Consider the following 5,111-nt stretch of genomic DNA (forward strand, 5'->3'; position numbering starts at 1 on the left):
CTCCCAGCTAATGTTTGTATTTTTAGTGGAGATGGGGTTTCGCCATGTTGGCCAGGCTGGTCTCGAACTCCTGACCTCAGGTGATCTGCCTGCCTAGAGCTCCCAAAGTGCTGGGATTACAGGTGTGAGCCACCGCGCCCGGCTAAATAATTTTAAAATAGGTTGGTTGACATTCTTCAGGCGGCAAGTTAGAGAAATACACGCAGGCAGATGCCTGTTTTCTACCTTGTTTGAGGCTGTAAAGCATCCACATTGGGAAACTGAGGAGAAGATAGAACCATGTGGGGGCTCTAGGTTCTGCAGCTGGTGATACTCTTCTATGTCCATTTCCTCCCATTAAAATTCGGCCTCCAGCCAAGTGGCCAATGTCTGGGATGTGTTATTGTGTCTGGCTGTGAGGAAATGGAACTCCTTCCAGTTCTTGAAGATACTTGGGAAGGGAAGATGCTTGGGGAGCGTTTATTTGGTGCCCCAGCCATAATGCACAGGATTGGCACGACTGGGGGTATGGATGGGGACACTGGACACCCCCAATATGACGCAATGAGGAGGGCATGCCCCTGTCTTCTTCCCCAAACCCCACAATTCCCGTCTAACCACAAGAAAATGTCAAACACAAATGTACACTTGGATGCCCTGGGGAGCACTGGCCAGCACTCTTCAAGATTGCCAAAGTCTGCCGGGCACGGTGGCTCATGCCTATAATCCCAGAACTTTGGGAGGCTAAGGCAGGTTGATCACCAGAGGTCAGGAGCTCAAGACCAGCCTGACCAATAGATGAAACCCCCTCTCTACTAAAACACACAAAAAGAAGCTGGGTATGGTGGTGGGCGCCTGTAATCCCAGCTACTCTGGAGGCTGAAGCAGGAGAATCACTTGAGCCTGGGAGGCAGAGGTTGCAGTGAGCTGAGATGATGCCGCTGCAGGCTAGCCTGGGCAAGAAGAGCGAAACTCCATCTCAGCCAAAGCCTCTCACACCTGTAATCTCAGCACCCCAGGAGGCCAAGGCAGGAGGATCACTTGAGTCCAGGAGTTCAAGACCAGCCTGGACAACATAGCAAGACCCCATCTCCACAAAAAGTTTAAAAAAAAACACCCAAGCGTATGGCACACACCTATGGCCCCTGCTATTCAGGAGGCTGAGGTGGGAAAAATCATTTGAACCCAGGATTTGAGGCTGCAGTGAGGTATGATCGAGTCACTGCACTCCAGCCTGAGCAACAGAGCGAGACCCCGTCTCAAAAAAACAAAAACCAAAAAACAAACAAACAAAAAACGGGCCAGGCACAGTGGCTCACGCCTGTAATCCCAGCACTTTGGGAGGCTGAGGCGGGCAGATCACTGCGGGTCAGGAATTCGAGACCAGCCTGGCCAACATGGTGAAACTCCATCTCTACTGAAAATACAAAAATTAGTCGAGTGTGGTTGCGGATGCCTGTAATCCCAGCTACTCGGGAGGCTGAGGCGGGAGAATCAGTTGAATCCAGGAGGCGGAGGTTGCAGTGAGCTGAGATTGTGCCACTGCACTGTAGTCTGGGCGACAAGAGTGAAACCCATCTAAAAAAAAGAAATAAAACAAGAAAAAGAACACTGCTGAGGTCATGAAAAACAAGGAAAGACTAAGAAACCATCACAGACCAGAGGAGATCAGGGAGACACAAGGGCTAAATAAGGTGAAGGATCCTGGAAGAGAGAGAGGGCATTTGTGGGGACATTTGCAACATCCACATAGAATGTCTGGAGTTTAGTTGATAGCATCATTGTCCCAGCCTTGATTTCTTAGTTTCACCAATGTACTGAGGTGGGGAAAGACGTCAATATCAGGGGAAGCTGGTGGAAGGGGATACGGGAGTGCTGCATGGCCTCTTTGCAACTTTCCTGCCATTAAATTGATTCCAAAATAAAACATTTATAAGACATTTATTTTAAAACTCAGGCCAGGTGCAGTGGCTCACACCTGTAATCCCAACGCTTTGGGAGGCCAAGGCAGGAAGACTCCTTGAGCCCAGGAGTTTGAGACCAGCCTGCACCCCACAGCAAAACCACATCTCTACAAAAATTACGAAAATTAACCGGGAGTAATGGCATGTGCCCGTAGTCCCAGCTACTCAAGGGGTCGTGATGGGAGGATCGTTTGAGCCCGGGAGTTCAAGGTTACAGCCTGGGCAACAGAGTGAGACCCTATCTCCAAAAAAAAGTAAGCTAAGAAGAGGAGACACAAACAGCAATATTGGAACTTATTCATACTTTAAAAAATTCCTTCCCTATCTGAAATGTATTTGTGATTATATTTTAGACAGGGCCTCACTCTGCTGCCTAGGCTACAGTGCAGTGGTGTGACTGTGGCTCATTGCAGCCTTGAACTCCTGGGCTCGAGCAATCCTGCTGAGTAGCTGGGACCACAGGCAGGAGCCACCATACCCGTATAATTTTTTTGTTCTTTTTCTGAGATGGAGTTTTGCTCTTGTTGCCCAGGCTGGAGTGCAATGGCATGATCTTGGCTCACTGCAACCTCCACCTCTCGGGTTCAAATGATTCTCCTGCCTCAGTCTCCCTAGTAGCTGGGATTACAGGCAGATGCCATGACGCCCAGCTAATTTTTTTTATTTTTAGTAGAGATGGGGGTCTCACCATGTTGGTTGGGCTGGTTTCGAACTCCTGACCTCAGGCAATCCGCCTGCCTCAGCCTCCCAAAGTGCTGGCATTACAGGCGTGAGCCACCATGCCCGGCCTCCTGGATAATTTTTTAAAAAATTTTTGTGGCCAGGTGCAGGGCTCACACCTGTAATTTTAACACTTTAGGAGGCCGAGGCAGATGGATCACCTGAGGTGAGGAGTTCGAGAACAGCCTGGCCAGCATGGCAAAACCCCGCCCCGTGTCTACTAAAAATACAAAAAGTAGCCGGGCGTGGTGGTGGATGCCTATACTCCCAGCTACTCAGGAGGCTGAGGCAGGAGAATCGCTTGAACCCGGGAGGTGGAGGTTGCAGTAAGCCGAGATTGCACCACTTCACTCCAACCTCAGTGACAGAAACTCTGTCTTAAAAAACTTTTTTTTGTTGAGACAAGGTCTTGCTGTGCTTCCCAGACTGGTCTCAAACTCCTGGGCTCAAGCGATCCACTTGTCTTGACCTCTCGGAGTGCTGGGATTCCAGGCATTAGTCACTGCACCTGGCCTCTATCTGAAATTTACATTTAAGAGGTGGGTCCTGTGTTTCAGCCTGAAACTCTAGTCTAGGCGGTAGAAAGCACCCAGTGGGTTGGGGGTGGGGTCCAGGGTTAGCACCCGGTTCTGGATCTGGCACCTGGGTGGTGGGGGCTCCATTAACTGGGGTGGGAATCAGAGGCCGGAGTGGAGGGGGGATAATGAGCTCATTTTACAGAAGCTGTTAATGGGTCTTAATGATAATGGTGATGATGATAATTGCACCTCCCCTACGGCATAAATCTTGATCCACCCAGGCTGGTTTTAGACGCGCCTGGCTCCCTACCGGGCCTGGGAACCTGATGGGCATCAAGCCAGGCTCACGCCTGCATCCCCCACCACACCCAGCCTTGGTGTGGAAGTGCACACATGCCCCCACTGTCCCCACCTGCCAGCGAGTTCCCTGGGGTTGCTGTTAGGAAACCTGGGACCTGGAAGCTCCCTCCCAGCTTCAGATCTTCCTGCCTTTGCTTCGAGTTGTCCCGCCTTTCAAGACTGAACCAATGTACTTCTTACATATATTGATTGATGTCTCGTGTCTCCCAAAATGTCTAAGACTAAGCTGCGCCCCGACCACATTGGGTACATGTCATCAGGACTTCCTGAGTCTGTGTCATGGACAGGCATCGCCAGCAGCCTCGGCAAAATAAACTTTCCTTTCTTTTCTTTTTTTTTTTTTTTGAGACGGAGTCTCTGTCACCCAGGCTAGAGTGCAGTGGCGTGATCTAGGCTCACTGCAACCTCTGGGTCCTGGGTTCAGGTGATTCTCCCGCCTCAGCCTCCCGAGTAGCTGGGATTACAGGTGCCCGCCACCACGCCTGGCTAATTTTTGTGTTTTTAATAGAAAGGGGGTTTCACCATGTTGGTCAGGCTGGTCTTGAACTCCTGACCTCAGGTGATCTGCCCGCCCTGGCCTCCCAAAGTGCTGGGATTACAGGCGTGAGCCACCATGCCCAGACGCAAAATAAACTTTCTAAATTAACTGAGAACTATCTCAAATGTTCCGGGTTCACACTGGCTTCCAACAATGGAAACGTGTTCTCTCACAGTCCTGGAGGTCCCAAGTCCCAAGTCAAAGGTTGACAGGGTTAGTTCCTTCTGGGAACCTTGAAGGAGGGGAGGGACAGGGGGTTAAGGTGACTCCCAAGGTGGTAGGCAGATCTGGGACTGGGTACCCTGCCCCTGCCTGGCCCTGTGGCTTCAGGGAGGTCCTTGCACCCTCCAGCTCATCGGACTCAGGCCTGTGACCCAAAGCAGCCTGGTTTTAGGATGTTCTGAGGTTGTCCTCACCCTCCCTCCCTTCAGAGGAGCTAAGGTTTCCCAGGAGGGTTCACCCTGGGGACACAGCCTCTGCCCATGCACCCGTCCCTCCCTCCCTGGCTTGGGTTTGGGGCTTTTGAGCCACAACATAGGGAGGGGCTGAGGGGTGAAAGGTGAGGGAGCCACTGCTTGTGGTGACCGCTTTTCAATGTTTTTCAAGAGATACGAGCCAAATGTGGAACTTTGTTCAATAAACAAGAGCCATCTCCATGAAGCACGGACGACTTGGGGCTCCTGGTCACAGGACACAAAACGTTTCCTACAGCCAGACATGGCGGCTCACATGTGTAATCCCAGCACCTGGAGAGGATGAGGCAGGCGGATCACTTAAGCCCAGGAGTTTGAGACCAGCCTGGGCGACATGGAGAAATCCTGTTTCTACCAAAAAATACAAAATATTGGCTGGGCATGGCAGCGCATGCCTATAGACCCAGCTACCTGGGGGGCTGAGGCAGCAGAATCGGTGGAGCCCCGTAGGTTGAGACTTCAGTGAGATTAGATCACGCCATTGCACTCCAGCCTGGGTGACAGAGTGAGACCCTATTTAAAAAAAAAAAAAAATGGCCGGGCACAACGGGTCACGCCT

The sequence above is a fragment of the Colobus angolensis genome, unplaced genomic scaffold (genome assembly GCF_000951035.1).
Source record: "Colobus angolensis palliatus isolate OR3802 unplaced genomic scaffold, Cang.pa_1.0 Scaffold66, whole genome shotgun sequence".
NCBI classification, from domain to species: Eukaryota; Metazoa; Chordata; class Mammalia; order Primates; family Cercopithecidae; genus Colobus; species Colobus angolensis.